Raw genomic sequence first — 15,539 nt, 5'->3', positions numbered from 1 at the left:
CAAAGTGCACTTTTTGAAGCCCTGTTTAAAGCTGGGACGCATCAACTAAAGGTGACACTTTCTCTCCAAAAGTGACGATTTCTCGGCTTCTCGTTGGGGTGTCCAGAGGTGACGAGAGGTGAAGGAAAGAGCACATGGGTTATGTAGGCATCATTAAATTGTCTGCTATGTATTAGTGATCTTTAACATCGTTACACTCTTGTTTAGTTTAACGTATGTATAGCACACTCGTCCACCCGTGTAAATATTGCAAAATGAATACAGATATGTACACCTAATGATATACGTTTGTCGTGACCCTCTTTGTAATTTTTCCATACCATGTTCAGGTTTTTCTTCCTCCATTTTCTTGTCGGTAGTAGCTGGATAAAAATTTAGAGACAGAAAAGTATGGAGTGCCTCACAGTGATACCAACACAGAAGGTACAATTGTTCCAAGTGAGTGGAAATAGGCGCTGTGGCTTAGTTGGTTAAAGCGCCTGTCTAGTAAACAGGAGATCCTGAGTTCGAATCTCAGCAGTGCCTTGTTTTTACACAACCTCATACAAGACTTTTTGTTTGATTAAAGACTCATTGTCTGCAAACACAATTTCTCCTATTATAATTATCCTCATGTACACAATGCTCCTCCTTAAAACCTAAAGATGTTTCGGGTTTTTACCTGCCATTGTAATGTACCACCAGCCACCAGTATCCTTAATTTTCAAAGCCAATCAGTTTGGTTTTGTGACGTGAAAAGATGTTTTTAAGCTTCGCTCGCTTCAAAGTACAACCTAGGCAGCAGTAATGCAAGCTTCAAACAACAGGTGCAGCACAGGCAGCACCTGAGTACCATTGCATTACTGACACTGTTACTGAAGAGGCAGAAGAGGTTCAAGCTTCAGTGCCTCAAGAACAGGCAACGCAAGGGCGGCAGAGTCTGATGGATTGTGAGAGCTTGGAAAATGACACTGTGTGCTGCGTGGAGATAAAAATGCTGTATCCATAGTACTGTGCCAAGTTTTGGAGGCCACATCAGTGATATTGTGTTCTCTTAGGGAGACTTCACGTGAGGTTCTGGAGGCCTATTCTGAAATATTGTGTCTGTCCCGGGAGACTCCTACGGAGTATTGTCATGTGCATCACACCACATACGAAACGTCATGTCCAGTTCTTCATGGCTTACCAAGAGGTTTGATACGACTCTTCCAATGTTTGAATAACATAACGCTTGAGGTGTAAAAAGGAGGGAGCGGTCCTAGCAGAGTAGGACTGGAGGGCAGTCTGTGTTGGTTTGTGAACATCCCAGTCAAAGAGGTGAAATGTGCAGCATCTGCCTCAAAACACATACACTACATATAAGACTCTCATGACTGACAGTGTCACCTGATTTGCACTATAAAAGTCACATACATCATGTGCCTGAGTAGCCCAAGTAGCTCGCCGTGATCGTATAGTGGTTAGTACTCTGCGTTGTGGCCGCAGCAACCTCGGTTCGAATCCGAGTCACGGCATCGAGGGTGGCAATGTCATGGCAGTTGGGTGATATTTTTTATTTGCAATATACAGAGTATTATTATTTTTTAAATAACACCTGTCCCAAACACTTTGTTTTCTTTGATTTGTGAAATTGCCAGCTTTAATCATGAGAAGTCATTTCATTATGATGCCACAGCTGTGGGGCAGAAGGGACAGGGTGTTTTAATACATGCAATGCTTACTTTTAATGTACTCTTGGATGTTGTAGCCCGTGTAATTGTGCAGAAATCGTTTTTGAGGAATGCAAAAACATTTCCTTGTGTAATAATACCTTTTCCGTGTGATTGACTTGGCCGGTTAGCTCAGTTGGTTAGAGTGTAGTGCTAATAACACCAAGGTCGCGGGTTCGATCCCCGTACCGGCCAGTATTTTTCACAATTAAAATAGAAAAGTCATGCATTACAGTACAAGCCGTTTAAAAACAACGTATAGGTTGTTTGTTTATTCTGGTCATTAACTGGGCTCTGGTGGCTGATGTTTGTTCAAGGGTGAGTGTTGCTAGTACCATGTAAAGGGCACTGTGGTCTAACAGCCCCCAGCCTCCCTCTCCTATGGCTGGACGACCAGCCCGCTCCTTGGGTCTCTCAAAGTGCACTTTTTGAAGCCCTGTTTGAAGCTGGGACGCATCAACTAAAGGTGACACTTTCTCTCCAAAAGTGACGATTTCTCGGCTTCTCGTTGGGGTGTCCAGAGGTGACGAGAGGTGAAGGAAAGAGCACATGGGTTATGTAGGCATCATTAAATTGTCTGCTATGTATTAGTGATCTTTAACATCGTTACACTCTTGTTTAGTTTAACGTATGTATAGCACACTCGTCCACCCGTGTAAATATTGCAAAATGAATACAGATATGTACACCTAATGATATACGTTTGTCGTGACCCTCTTTGTAATTTTTCCATACCATGTTCAGGTTTTTCTTTCTCCATTTTCTTGTCGGTAGTAGCTGGATAAAAATTTAGAGACAGAAAAGTATGGAGTGCCTCACAGTGATACCAACACAGAAGGTACAATTGTCCCAAGTGAGTGAAAATAGGCGCTGTGGCTTAGTTGGTTAAAGCGCCTGTCTAGTAAACAGGAGATCCTGAGTTCGAATCTCAGCAGTGCCTTGTTTTTACACAACCTCATACAAGACTTTTTGTTTGATTAAAGACTCATTGTCTGCAAACACAATTTCTCCTATTATAATTATCCTCATGTACACAATGCTCCTCCTTAAAACCTAAAGATGTTTCGGGTTTTTACCTGCCATTGTAATGTACCACCAGCCACCAGTATCCTTAATTTTCAAAGCCAATCAGTTTGGTTTTGTGACGTGAAAAGATGTTTTTAAGCTTCGCTCGCTTCAAAGTACAACCTAGGCAGCAGTAATGCAAGCTTCAAACAACAGGTGCAGCACAGGCAGCACCTGAGTTCCATTGCATTACTGACACTGTTACTGAAGAGGCAGAAGAGGTTCAAGCTTCAGTGCCTCAAGAACAGGCAACGCAAGGGCAGCAGAGTCTGATGGATTGTGAGAGCTTGGAAAATGACACTGTGTGCTGCGTGGAGCTAAAAATGCTGTATCCATAGTACTGTGCCAAGTTTTGGAGGCCACATCAGTGATATTGTGTTCTCTTAGGGAGACTTCACGTGAGGTTCTGGAGGCCTATTCTGAAATATTGTGTCTGTCCCGGGAGACTCCTACGGAGTATTGTCATGTGCATCACACAACATACGAAACGTCATGTCCAGTTCTTCATGGCTTACCAAGAGGTTTGATACTACTCTTCCAATGTTTGAATAACATAACGCTTGAGGTGTAAAAAGGAGGGAGCGGTCCTAGCAGAGTAGGACTGGAGGGCAGTCTGTGTTGGTTTGTGAACATCCCAGTCAAAGAGGTGAAATGTGCAGCATCTGCCTCAAAACACATACACTACATATAAGACTCTCATGACTGACAGTGTCACCTGATTTGCACTATAAAAGTCACATACATCATGGGCCTGAGTAGCCCAAGTAGCTCGCCGTGATCGTATAGTGGTTAGTACTCTGCGTTGTGGCCGCAGCAACCTCGGTTCGAATCCGAGTCACGGCATCGCGGGTGGCAATGTCATGGCAGTTGGGTGATATTTTTTATTTGCAATATACAGAGTATTATTATTTTTTAAATAACACCTGTCCCAAACACTTTGTTTTCTTTGATTTGTGAAATTGCCAGCTTTAATCATGAGAAGTCATTTCATTATGATGCCACAGCTGTGGGGCAGAAGGGACAGGGTGTTTTAATACATGCAATGCTTACTTTTAATGTACTCTTGGATGTTGTAGCCCGTGTAATTGTGCAGAAATCGTTTTTGAGGAATGCAAAAACATTTCCTTGTGTAATAATACCTTTTCCGTGTGATTGACTTGGCCGGTTAGCTCAGTTGGTTAGAGCGTGGTGCTAATAACGCCAAGGTCGCCCCCGTACCGGCCAGTATTTTTCACAATTAAAATAGAAAAGTCATGCATTACAGTACAAGACGTTTAAAAACAACGTATAGGTTGTTTGTTTATTCTGGTCATTAACTGGGCTCTGATGGCTGATGTTTGTTCAAGGGTGAGTGTTGCTAGTTCCATGTAAAGGGCACTGTGGTCTAACAGCACCCAGCCTCCCTCTCCTATGGCTGGACGACCAGCCCGCTCCTTGGGTCTCTCAAAGTGCACTTTTTGAAGCCCTGTTTGAAGCTGGGACGCATCAACTAAAGGTGACACTTTCTCTCCAAAAGTGACGATTTCTCGGCTTCTCGTTGGGGTGTCCAGAGGTGACGAGAGGTGAAGGAAAGAGCACATGGGTTATGTAGGCATCATTAAATTGTCTGCTATGTATTAGTGATCTTTAACATCGTTACACTCTTGTTTAGTTTAACGTATGTATAGCACACTCGTCCACCCGTGTAAATATTGCAAAATGAATACAGATATGTACACCTAATGATATACGTTTGTCGTGACCCTCTTTGTAATTTTTCCATACCATGTTCAGGTTTTTCTTTCTCCATTTTCTTGTCGGTAGTAGCTGGATAAAAATTTAGAGACAGAAAAGTATGGAGTGCCTCACAGTGATACCAACACAGAAGGTACAATGGTTCCAAGTGAGTGGAAATAGGCGCTGTGGCTTAGTTGGTTAAAGCGCCTGTCTAGTAAACAGGAGATCCTGAGTTTGAATCTCAGCAGTGCCTTGTTTTTACACAACCTCATACAAGACTTTTTGTTTGATTAAAGACTCATTGTCTGCAAACACAATTTCTCCTATTATAATTATCCTCATGTACACAATGCTCCTCCTTAAAACCTAAAGACGTTTCGGGTTTTTACCTGCCATTGTAATGTACCACCAGCCACCAGTATCTTTAATTTTCAAAGCCAATCAGTTTGGTTTTGTGACGTGAAAAGATGTTTTTAAGCTTCGCTCGCTTCAAAGTACAACCTAGGCAGCAGTAATGCAAGCTTCAAACAACAGGTGCAGCACAGGCAGCACCTGAGTACCATTGCATTACTGACACTGTTACTGAAGAGGCAGAAGAGGTTCAAGCTTCAGTGCCTCAAGAACAGGCAACGCAAGGGCAGCAGAGTCTGATGGATTGTGAGAGCTTGGAAAATGACACTGTGTGCTGCGTGGAGCTAAAAATGCTGTATCCATAGTACTGTGCCAAGTTTTGGAGGCCACATCAGTGATATTGTGTTCTCTTAGGGAGACTTCACGTGAGGTTCTGGAGGCCTATTCTGAAATATTTTGTCTGTCCCGGGAGACTCCTACGGAGTATTGTCATGTGCATCACACCACATACGAAACGTCATGTCCAGTTCTTCATGGCTTACCAAGAGGTTTGATACTACTCTTCCAATGTTTGAATAACATAACGCTTGAGGTGTAAAAAGGAGGGAGCGGTCCTAGCAGAGTAGGACTGGAGGGCAGTCTGTGTTGGTTTGTGAACATCCCAGTCAAAGAGGTGAAATGTGCAGCATCTGCCTCAAAACACATACACTACATATAAGACTCTCATGACTGACAGTGTCACCTGATTTGCACTATAAAAGTCACATACATCATGGGCCTGAGTAGCCCAAGTAGCTGGACGTGATCGTATAGTGGTTAGTACTCTGCGTTGTGGCCGCAGCAACCTCGGTTCGAATCCGAGTCACGGCATCGCGGGTGGCAATGTCATGGCAGTTGGGTGATATTTTTTATTTGCAATATACAGAGTATTATTATTATTTAAATAACACCTGTCCCAAACACTTTGTTTTCTTTGATTTGTGAAATTGCCAGCTTTAATCATGAGAAGTCATTTCATTATGATGCCACAGCTGTGGGGCAGAAGGGACAGGGTGTTTTAATACATGCCATGCTTACTTTTAATGTACTCTTGGATGTTGTAGCCCGTGTAATTGTGCAGAAATCGTTTTTGAGGAATGCAAAAACATTTCCTTGTGTAATAATACCTTTTCCGTGTGATTGACTTGGCCGGTTAGCTCAGTTGGTTAGAGCGTGGTGCTAATAACGCCAAGGTCGCCCCCGTACCGGCCAGTATTTTTCACAATTAAAATAGAAAAGTCATGCATTACAGTACAAGACGTTTAAAAACAACGTATAGGTTGTTTGTTTATTCTGGTCATTAACTGGGCTCTGATGGCTGATGTTTGTTCAAGGGTGAGTGTTGCTAGTTCCATGTAAAGGGCACTGTGGTCTAACAGCACCCAGCCTCCCTCTCCTATGGCTGGACGACCAGCCCGCTCCTTGGGTCTCTCAAAGTGCACTTTTTGAAGCCCTGTTTGAAGCTGGGACGCATCAACTAAAGGTGACACTTTCTCTCCAAAAGTGACGATTTCTCGGCTTCTCGTTGGGGTGTCCAGAGGTGACGAGAGGTGAAGGAAAGAGCACATGGGTTATGTAGGCATCATTAAATTGTCTGCTATGTATTAGTGATCTTTAACATCGTTACACTCTTGTTTAGTTTAACGTATGTATAGCACACTCGTCCACCCGTGTAAATATTGCAAAATGAATACAGATATGTACACCTAATGATATACGTTTGTCGTGACCCTCTTTGTAATTTTTCCATACCATGTTCAGGTTTTTCTTTCTCCATTTTCTTGTCGGTAGTAGCTGGATAAAAATGTAGAGACAGAAAAGTATGGAGTGCCTCACAGTGATACCAACACAGAAGGTACAATGGCTCCAAGTGAGTGGAAATAGGCGCTGTGGCTTAGTTGGTTAAAGCGCCTGTCTAGTAAACAGGAGATCCTGAGTTTGAATCTCAGCAGTGCCTTGTTTTTACACAACCTCATACAAGACTTTTTGTTTGATTAAAGACTCATTGTCTGCAAACACAATTTCTCCTATTATAATTATCCTCATGTACACAATGCTCCTCCTTAAAACCTAAAGACGTTTCGGGTTTTTACCTGCCATTGTAATGTACCACCAGCCACCAGTATCTTTAATTTTCAAAGCCAATCAGTTTGGTTTTGTGACGTGAAAAGATGTTTTTAAGCTTCGCTCTCTTCAAAGTACAACCTAGGCAGCAGTAATGCAAGCTTCAAACAACAGGTGCAGCACAGGCAGCACCTGAGTACCATTGCATTACTGACACTGTTACTGAAGAGGCAGAAGAGGTTCAAGCTTCAGTGCCTCAAGAACAGGCAACGCAAGGGCAGCAGAGTCTGATGGATTGTGAGAGCTTGGAAAATGACACTGTGTGCTGCGTGGAGCTAAAAATGCTGTATCCATAGTACTGTGCCAAGTTTTGGAGGCCACATCAGTGATATTGTGTTCTCTTAGGGAGACTTCACGTGAGGTTCTGGAGGCCTATTCTGAAATATTGCGTCTGTCCCGGGAGACTCCTACGGAGTATTGTCATGTGCATCACACCACATACGAAACGTCATGTCCAGTTCTTCATGGCTTACCAAGAGGTTTGATACTACTCTTCCAATGTTTGAATTACATAACGCTTGAGGTGTAAAAAGGAGGGAGCGGTCCTAGCAGAGTAGGACTGGAGGGCAGTCTGTGTTGGTTTGTGAACATCCCAGTCAAAGAGGTGAAATGTGCAGCATCTGCCTCAAAACACATACACTACATATAAGACTCTCATGACTGACAGTGTCACCTGATTTGCACTATAAAAGTCACATACATCATGGGCCTGAGTAGCCCAAGTAGCTCGACGTGATCGTATAGTGGTTAGTACTCTGCGTTGTGGCCGCAGCAACCTCGGTTCGAATCCGAGTCACGGCATCGCGGGTGGCAATGTCATGGCAGTTGGGTGATATTTTTTATTTGCAATATACAGAGTATTATTATTTTTTAAATAACACCTGTCCCAAACACTTTGTTTCCTTTGATTTGTGAAATTGCCAGCTTTAATCATGAGAAGTCATTTCATTATGATGCCACAGCTGTGGGGCAGAAGGGACAGGGTGTTTTAATACATGCAATGCTTACTTTTAATGTACTCTTGGATGTTGTAGCCCGTGTAATTGTGCAGAAATCGTTTTTGAGGAATGCAAAAACATTTCCTTGTGTAATAATACCTTTTCCGTGTGATTGACTTGGCCGGTTAGCTCAGTTGGTTAGAGCGTGGTGCTAATAACGCCAAGGTTGCGGGTTCGATCCCCGTACCGGCCAGTATTTTTCACAATTAAAATAGAAAAGTCATGCATTACAGTACAATACGTTTAAAAACAACGTATAGGTTGTTTGTTTATTCTGGTCATTAACTGGGCTCTGATGGCTGATGTTTGTTCAAGGGTGAGTGTTGCTAGTACCATGTAAAGGGCACTGTGGTCTAACAGCCCCCAGCCTCCCTCTCCTATGGCTGGACGACCAGCCCGCTCCTTGGGTCTCTCAAAGTGCACTTTTTGAAGCCCTGTTTAAAGCTGGGACGCATCAACTAAAGGTGACACTTTCTCTCCAAAAGTGACGATTTCTCGGCTTCTCGTTGGGGTGTCCAGAGGTGACGAGAGGTGAAGGAAAGAGCACATGGGTTATGTAGGCATCATTAAATTGTCTGCTATGTATTAGTGATCTTTAACATCGTTACACTCTTGTTTAGTTTAACGTATGTATAGCACACTCGTCCACCCGTGTAAATATTGCAAAATGAATACAGATATGTACACCTAATGATATACGTTTGTCGTGACCCTCTTTGTAATTTTTCCATACCATGTTCAGGTTTTTCTTTCTCCATTTTCTTGTCGGTAGTAGCTGGATAAACATTTAGAGACAGAAAAGTATGGAGTGCCTCACAGTGATACCAACACAGAAGGTACAATTGTTCCAAGTGAGTGGAAATAGGCGCTGTGGCTTAGTTGGTAAAAGCGCCTGTCTAGTAAACAGGAGATCCTGAGTTCGAATCTCAGCAGTGCCTTGTTTTTACACAACCTCATACAAGACTTTTTGTTTGATTAAAGACTCATTGTCTGCAAACACAATTTCTCCTATTATAATTATCCTCATGTACACAATGCTCCTCCTTAAAACCTAAAGATGTTTCGGGTTTTTACCTGCCATTGTAATGTACCACCAGCCACCAGTATCTTTAATTTTCAAAGCCAATCAGTTTGGTTTTGTGACGTGAAAAGATGTTTTTAAGCTTCGCTCGCTTCAAAGTACAACCTAGGCAGCAGTAATGCAAGCTTCAAACAACAGGTGCAGCACAGGCAGCACCTGAGTACCATTGCATTACTGACACTGTTACTGAAGAGGCAGAAGAGGTTCAAGCTTCAGTGCCTCAAGAACAGGCAACGCAAGGGCAGCAGAGTCTGATGGATTGTGAGAGCTTGGAAAATGACACTGTGTGCTGCGTGGAGCTAAAAATGCTGTATCCATAGTACTGTGCCAAGTTTTGGAGGCCACATCAGTGATATTGTGTTCTCTTAGGGAGACTTCACGTGAGGTTCTGGAGGCCTATTCTGAAATATTGTGTCTGTCCCGGGAGACTCCTACGGAGTATTGTCATGTGCATCACACCACATACGAAACGTCATGTCCAGTTCTTCATGGCTTACCAAGAGGTTTGATACTACTCTTCCAATGTTTGAATAACATAACGCTTGAGGTGTAAAAAGGAGGGAGCGGTCCTAGCAGAGTAGGACTGGAGGGCAGTCTGTGTTGGTTTGTGAACATCCCAGTCAAAGAGGTGAAATGTGCAGCATCTGCCTCAAAACACATACACTACATATAAGACTCTCATGACTGACAGTGTCACCTGATTTGCACTATAAAAGTCACATACATCATGGGCCTGAGTAGCCCAAGTAGCTCGCCGTGATCGTATAGTGGTTAGTACTCTGCGTTGTGGCCGCAGCAACCTCGGTTCGAATCCGAGTCACGGCATCGCGGGTGGCAATGTCATGGCAGTTGGGTGATATTTTTTATTTGCAATATACAGAGTATTATTATTTTTTAAATAACACCTGTCCCAAACACTTTGTTTTCTTTGATTTGTGAAATTGCCAGCTTTAATCATGAGAAGTCATTTCATTATGATGCCACAGCTGTGGGGCAGAAGGGACAGGGTGTTTTAATACATGCAATGCTTACTTTTAATGTACTCTTGGATGTTGTAGCCCGTGTAATTGTGCAGAAATCGTTTTTGAGGAATGCAAAAACATTTCCTTGTGTAATAATACCTTTTCCGTGTGATTGACTTGGCCGGTTAGCTCAGTTGGTTAGAGCGTGGTGCTAATAACGCCAAGGTCGCGGGTTCGATCCCCGTACCGGCCAGTATTTTTCACAATTAAAATAGAAAAGTCATGCATTACAGTACAAGACGTTTAAAAACAACGTATAGGTTGTTTGTTTATTCTGGCCATTAACTGGGCTCTGATGGCTGATGTTTGTTCAAGGGTGAGTGTTGCTAGTACCATGTAAAGGGCACTGTGGTCTAACAGCCCCCAGCCTCCCTCTCCTATGGCTGGACGACCAGCCCGCTCCTTGAGTCTCTCAAAGTGCACTTTTTGAAGCCCTGTTTAAAGCTGGGACGCATCAACTAAAGGTGACACTTTCTCTCCAAAAGTGACGATTTCTCGGCTTCTCGTTGGGGTGTCCAGAGGTGACGAGAGTTGAAGGAAAGAGCACATGGGTTATGTAGGCATCATTAAATTGTCTGCTATGTATTAGTGATCTTTAACATCGTTACACTCTTGTTTAGTTTAACGTATGTATAGCACACTCGTCCACCCGTGTAAATATTGCAAAATGAATACAGATATGTACACCTAATGATATACGTTTGTCGTGACCCTCTTTGTAATTTTTCCATACCATGTTCAGGTTTTTCTTTCTCCATTTTCTTGTCGGTAGTAGCTGGATAAAAATTTAGAGACAAAAAAGTATGGAGTGCCTCACAGTGATACCAACACAGAAGGTACAATTGTTCCAAGTGAGTGGAAATAGGCGCTGTGGCTTAGTTGGTTAAAACGCCTGTCTAGTAAACAGGAGATCCTGAGTTCGAATCTCAGCAGTGCCTTGTTTTTACACAACCTCATACAAGACTTTTTGTTTGATTAAAGACTCATTGTCTGCAAACACAATTTCTCCTATTATAATTATCCTCATGTACACAATGCTCCTCCTTAAAACCTAAAGATGTTTCGGGTTTTTACCTGCCATTGTAATGTACCACCAGCCACCAGTATCTTTAATTTTCAAAGCCAATCAGTTTGGTTTTGTGACGTGAAAAGATGTTTTTAAGCTTCGCTCGCTTCAAAGTACAACCTAGGCAGCAGTAATGCAAGCTTCAAACAACAGGTGCAGCACAGGCAGCACCTGAGTACCATTGCATTACTGACACTGTTACTGAAGAGGCAGAAGAGGTTCAAGCTTCAGTGCCTCAAGAACAGGCAACGCAAGGGCAGCAGAGTCTGATGGATTGTGAGAGCTTGTCAAATGACACTGTGTGCTGCGTGGAGCTAAAAATGCTGTATCCATAGTACTGTGCCAAGTTTTGGAGGCCACATCAGTGATATTGTGTTCTCTTAGGGAGACTTCACGTGAGGTTCTGGAGGCCTATTCTGAAATATTGTGTCTGTCCCGGGAGACTCCTACGGAGTATTGTCATGTGCATCACACCACATACGAAACGTCATGTCCAGTTCTTCATGGCTTACCAAGAGGTTTGATACTACTCTTCCAATGTTTGAATAACATAACGCTTGAGGTGTAAAAAGGAGGGAGCGGTCCTAGCAGAGTAGGACTGGAGGGCAGTCTGTGTTGGTTTGTGAACATCCCAGTCAAAGAGGTGAAATGTGCAGCATCTGCCTCAAAACACATACACTACATATAAGACTCTCATGACTGACAGTGTCACCTGATTTGAACTATAAAAGTCACATACATCATGGGCCTGAGTAGCCCAAGTAGCTCGCCGTGATCGTATAGTGGTTAGTACTCTGCGTTGTGGCCGCAGCAACCTCGGTTCGAATCCGAGTCACGGCATCGCGGGTGGCAATGTCATGGCAGTTGGGTGATATTTTTTATTTGCAATATACAGAGTATTATTATTTTTTAAATAACACCTGTCCCAAACACTTTGTTTTCTTTGATTTGTGAAATTGCCAGCTTTAATCATGAGAAGTCATTTCATTATGATGCCACAGCTGTGGGGCAGAAGGGACAGGGTGTTTTAATACATGCAATGCTTACTTTTAATGTACTCTTGGATGTTGTAGCCCGTGTAATTGTGCAGAAATCGTTTTTGAGGAATGCAAAAACATTTCCTTGTGTAATAATACCTTTTCCGTGTGATTGACTTGGCCGGTTAGCTCAGTTGGTTAGAGCGTGGTGCTAATAATGCCAAGGTCGCCCCCGTACCGGCCAGTATTTTTCACAATTAAAATAGAAAAGTCATGCATTACAGTACAATACGTTTAAAAACAACGTATAGGTTGTTTGTTTATTCTGGTCATTAACTGGGCTCTGATGGCTGATGTTTGTTCAAGGGTGAGTGTTGCTAGTACCATGTAAAGGGCACTGTGGTCTAACAGCCCCCAGCCTCCCTCTCCTATGGCTGGACGACCAGCCCGCTCCTTGGGTCTCTCAAAGTGCACTTTTTGAAGCCCTGTTTAAAGCTGGGACGCATCAACTAAAGGTGACACTTTCTCTCCAAAAGTGACGATTTCTCGGCTTCTCGTTGGGGTGTCCAGAGGTGACGAGAGGTGAAGGAAAGAGCACATGGGTTATGTAGGCATCATTAAATTGTCTGCTATGTATTAGTGATCTTTAACATCGTTACACTCTTGTTTAGTTTAACGTATGTATAGCACACTCGTCCACCCGTGTAAATATTGCAAAATGAATACAGATATGTACACCTAATGATATACGTTTGTCGTGACCCTCTTTGTAATTTTTCCATACCATGTTCAGGTTTTTCTTTCTCCATTTTCTTGTCGGTAGTAGCTGGATAAACATTTAGAGACAGAAAAGTATGGAGTGCCTCACAGTGATACCAACACAGAAGGTACAATTGTTCCAAGTGAGTGGAAATAGGCGCTGTGGCTTAGTTGGTAAAAGCGCCTGTCTAGTAAACAGGAGATCCTGAGTTCGAATCTCAGCAGTGCCTTGTTTTTACACAACCTCATACAAGACTTTTTGTTTGATTAAAGACTCATTGTCTGCAAACACAATTTCTCCTATTATAATTATCCTCATGTACACAATGCTCCTCCTTAAAACCTAAAGATGTTTCGGGTTTTTACCTGCCATTGTAATGTACCACCAGCCACCAGTATCTTTAATTTTCAAAGCCAATCAGTTTGGTTTTGTGACGTGAAAAGATGTTTTTAAGCTTCGCTCGCTTCAAAGTACAACCTAGGCAGCAGTAATGCAAGCTTCAAACAACAGGTGCAGCACAGGCAGCACCTGAGTACCATTGCATTACTGACACTGTTACTGAAGAGGCAGAAGAGGTTCAAGCTTCAGTGCCTCAAGAACAGGCAACGCAAGGGCAGCAGAGTCTGATGGATTGTGAGAGCTTGGAAAATGACACTGTGTGCTGCGTGGAGCTAAAAATGCTGTATCCATAGTACTGTGCCAAGTTTTGGAGGCCACATCAGTGATATTGTGTTCTCTTAGGGAGACTTCACGTGAGGTTCTGGAGGCCTATTCTGAAATATTGTGTCTGTCCCGGGAGACTCCTACGGAGTATTGTCATGTGCATCACACCACATACGAAACGTCATGTCCAGTTCTTCATGGCTTACCAAGAGGTTTGATACTACTCTTCCAATGTTTGAATAACATAACGCTTGAGGTGTAAAAAGGAGGGAGCGGTCCTAGCAGAGTAGGACTGGAGGGCAGTCTGTGTTGGTTTGTGAACATCCCAGTCAAAGAGGTGAAATGTGCAGCATCTGCCTCAAAACACATACACTACATATAAGACTCTCATGACTGACAGTGTCACCTGATTTGCACTATAAAAGTCACATACATCATGGGCCTGAGTAGCCCAAGTAGCTCGCCGTGATCGTATAGTGGTTAGTACTCTGCGTTGTGGCCGCAGCAACCTCGGTTCGAATCCGAGTCACGGCATCGCGGGTGGCAATGTCATGGCAGTTGGGTGATATTTTTTATTTGCAATATACAGAGTATTATTATTTTTTAAATAACACCTGTCCCAAACACTTTGTTTTCTTTGATTTGTGAAATTGCCAGCTTTAATCATGAGAAGTCATTTCATTATGATGCCACAGCTGTGGGGCAGAAGGGACAGGGTGTTTTAATACATGCAATGCTTACTTTTAATGTACTCTTGGATGTTGTAGCCCGTGTAATTGTGCAGAAATCGTTTTTGAGGAATGCAAAAACATTTCCTTGTGTAATAATACCTTTTCCGTGTGATTGACTTGGCCGGTTAGCTCAGTTGGTTAGAGCGTGGTGCTAATAACGCCAAGGTCGCGGGTTCGATCCCCGTACCGGCCAGTATTTTTCACAATTAAAATAGAAAAGTCATGCATTACAGTACAAGACGTTTAAAAACAACGTATAGGTTGTTTGTTTATTCTGGCCATTAACTGGGCTCTGATGGCTGATGTTTGTTCAAGGGTGAGTGTTGCTAGTACCATGTAAAGGGCACTGTGGTCTAACAGCCCCCAGCCTCCCTCTCCTATGGCTGGACGACCAGCCCGCTCCTTGAGTCTCTCAAAGTGCACTTTTTGAAGCCCTGTTTAAAGCTGGGACGCATCAACTAAAGGTGACACTTTCTCTCCAAAAGTGACGATTTCTCGGCTTCTCGTTGGGGTGTCCAGAGGTGACGAGAGTTGAAGGAAAGAGCACATGGGTTATGTAGGCATCATTAAATTGTCTGCTATGTATTAGTGATCTTTAACATCGTTACACTCTTGTTTAGTTTAACGTATGTATAGCACACTCGTCCACCCGTGTAAATATTGCAAAATGAATACAGATATGTACACCTAATGATATACGTTTGTCGTGACCCTCTTTGTAATTTTTCCATACCATGTTCAGGTTTTTCTTTCTCCATTTTCTTGTCGGTAGTAGCTGGATAAAAATTTAGAGACAAAAAAGTATGGAGTGCCTCACAGTGATACCAACACAGAAGGTACAATTGTTCCAAGTGAGTGGAAATAGGCGCTGTGGCTTAGTTGGTTAAAACGCCTGTCTAGTAAACAGGAGATCCTGAGTTCGAATCTCAGCAGTGCCTTGTTTTTACACAACCTCATACAAGACTTTTTGTTTGATTAAAGACTCATTGTCTGCAAACACAATTTCTCCTATTATAATTATCCTCATGTACACAATGCTCCTCCTTAAAACCTAAAGATGTTTCGGGTTTTTACCTGCCATTGTAATGTACCACCAGCCACCAGTATCTTTAATTTTCAAAGCCAATCAGTTTGGTTTTGTGACGTGAAAAGATGTTTTTAAGCTTCGCTCGCTTCAAAGTACAACCTAGGCAGCAGTAATGCAAGCTTCAAACAACAGGTGCAGCACAGGCAGCACCTGAGTACCATTGCATTACTG

The 15,539-nt window shown here is 42.9% G+C and overlaps 16 non-coding genes across 16 annotated transcripts; all 16 read left to right on the top strand.

Moving 5' to 3' along the window:
- The first annotated feature begins 451 nt into the window (after positions 1–451).
- TRNAT-AGU (transfer RNA threonine (anticodon AGU)) lies at positions 452–525 on the top strand. The gene has a single exon. It is a non-coding gene; the product is annotated as a tRNA-Thr (tRNA).
- Positions 526–1,421: 896 nt separating this feature from the next.
- On the top strand, positions 1,422–1,493 carry TRNAH-GUG (transfer RNA histidin (anticodon GUG)). Its single transcript has one exon. It is a non-coding gene; the product is annotated as a tRNA-His (tRNA).
- A 1,061-nt stretch (positions 1,494–2,554) lies between these two features.
- TRNAT-AGU (transfer RNA threonine (anticodon AGU)) lies at positions 2,555–2,628 on the top strand. The gene has a single exon. It is a non-coding gene; the product is annotated as a tRNA-Thr (tRNA).
- Positions 2,629–3,524: 896 nt separating this feature from the next.
- On the top strand, positions 3,525–3,596 carry TRNAH-GUG (transfer RNA histidin (anticodon GUG)). The gene has a single exon. It is a non-coding gene; the product is annotated as a tRNA-His (tRNA).
- Positions 3,597–4,648: 1,052 nt separating this feature from the next.
- Positions 4,649–4,722, top strand: TRNAT-AGU (transfer RNA threonine (anticodon AGU)). Its single transcript has one exon. It is a non-coding gene; the product is annotated as a tRNA-Thr (tRNA).
- Positions 4,723–6,742: 2,020 nt separating this feature from the next.
- Positions 6,743–6,816, top strand: TRNAT-AGU (transfer RNA threonine (anticodon AGU)). Its single transcript has one exon. It is a non-coding gene; the product is annotated as a tRNA-Thr (tRNA).
- Positions 6,817–8,100: 1,284 nt separating this feature from the next.
- On the top strand, positions 8,101–8,174 carry TRNAI-AAU (transfer RNA isoleucine (anticodon AAU)). The gene has a single exon. It is a non-coding gene; the product is annotated as a tRNA-Ile (tRNA).
- Positions 8,175–8,845: 671 nt separating this feature from the next.
- TRNAT-AGU (transfer RNA threonine (anticodon AGU)) lies at positions 8,846–8,919 on the top strand. The gene has a single exon. It is a non-coding gene; the product is annotated as a tRNA-Thr (tRNA).
- Positions 8,920–9,815: 896 nt separating this feature from the next.
- Positions 9,816–9,887, top strand: TRNAH-GUG (transfer RNA histidin (anticodon GUG)). Its single transcript has one exon. It is a non-coding gene; the product is annotated as a tRNA-His (tRNA).
- Positions 9,888–10,203: 316 nt separating this feature from the next.
- On the top strand, positions 10,204–10,277 carry TRNAI-AAU (transfer RNA isoleucine (anticodon AAU)). Its single transcript has one exon. It is a non-coding gene; the product is annotated as a tRNA-Ile (tRNA).
- A 671-nt stretch (positions 10,278–10,948) lies between these two features.
- On the top strand, positions 10,949–11,022 carry TRNAT-AGU (transfer RNA threonine (anticodon AGU)). The gene has a single exon. It is a non-coding gene; the product is annotated as a tRNA-Thr (tRNA).
- An 896-nt stretch (positions 11,023–11,918) lies between these two features.
- Positions 11,919–11,990, top strand: TRNAH-GUG (transfer RNA histidin (anticodon GUG)). The gene has a single exon. It is a non-coding gene; the product is annotated as a tRNA-His (tRNA).
- A 1,052-nt stretch (positions 11,991–13,042) lies between these two features.
- Positions 13,043–13,116, top strand: TRNAT-AGU (transfer RNA threonine (anticodon AGU)). The gene has a single exon. It is a non-coding gene; the product is annotated as a tRNA-Thr (tRNA).
- An 896-nt stretch (positions 13,117–14,012) lies between these two features.
- TRNAH-GUG (transfer RNA histidin (anticodon GUG)) lies at positions 14,013–14,084 on the top strand. The gene has a single exon. It is a non-coding gene; the product is annotated as a tRNA-His (tRNA).
- Positions 14,085–14,400: 316 nt separating this feature from the next.
- Positions 14,401–14,474, top strand: TRNAI-AAU (transfer RNA isoleucine (anticodon AAU)). The gene has a single exon. It is a non-coding gene; the product is annotated as a tRNA-Ile (tRNA).
- Positions 14,475–15,145: 671 nt separating this feature from the next.
- TRNAT-AGU (transfer RNA threonine (anticodon AGU)) lies at positions 15,146–15,219 on the top strand. Its single transcript has one exon. It is a non-coding gene; the product is annotated as a tRNA-Thr (tRNA).
- Positions 15,220–15,539: the final 320 nt, after the last annotated feature.

This window comes from Lissotriton helveticus, chromosome 12 (genome assembly GCF_964261635.1).
Source record: "Lissotriton helveticus chromosome 12, aLisHel1.1, whole genome shotgun sequence".
NCBI classification, from domain to species: Eukaryota; Metazoa; Chordata; class Amphibia; order Caudata; family Salamandridae; genus Lissotriton; species Lissotriton helveticus.
This window is presented reverse-complemented; position numbering and strand designations above follow the sequence as displayed.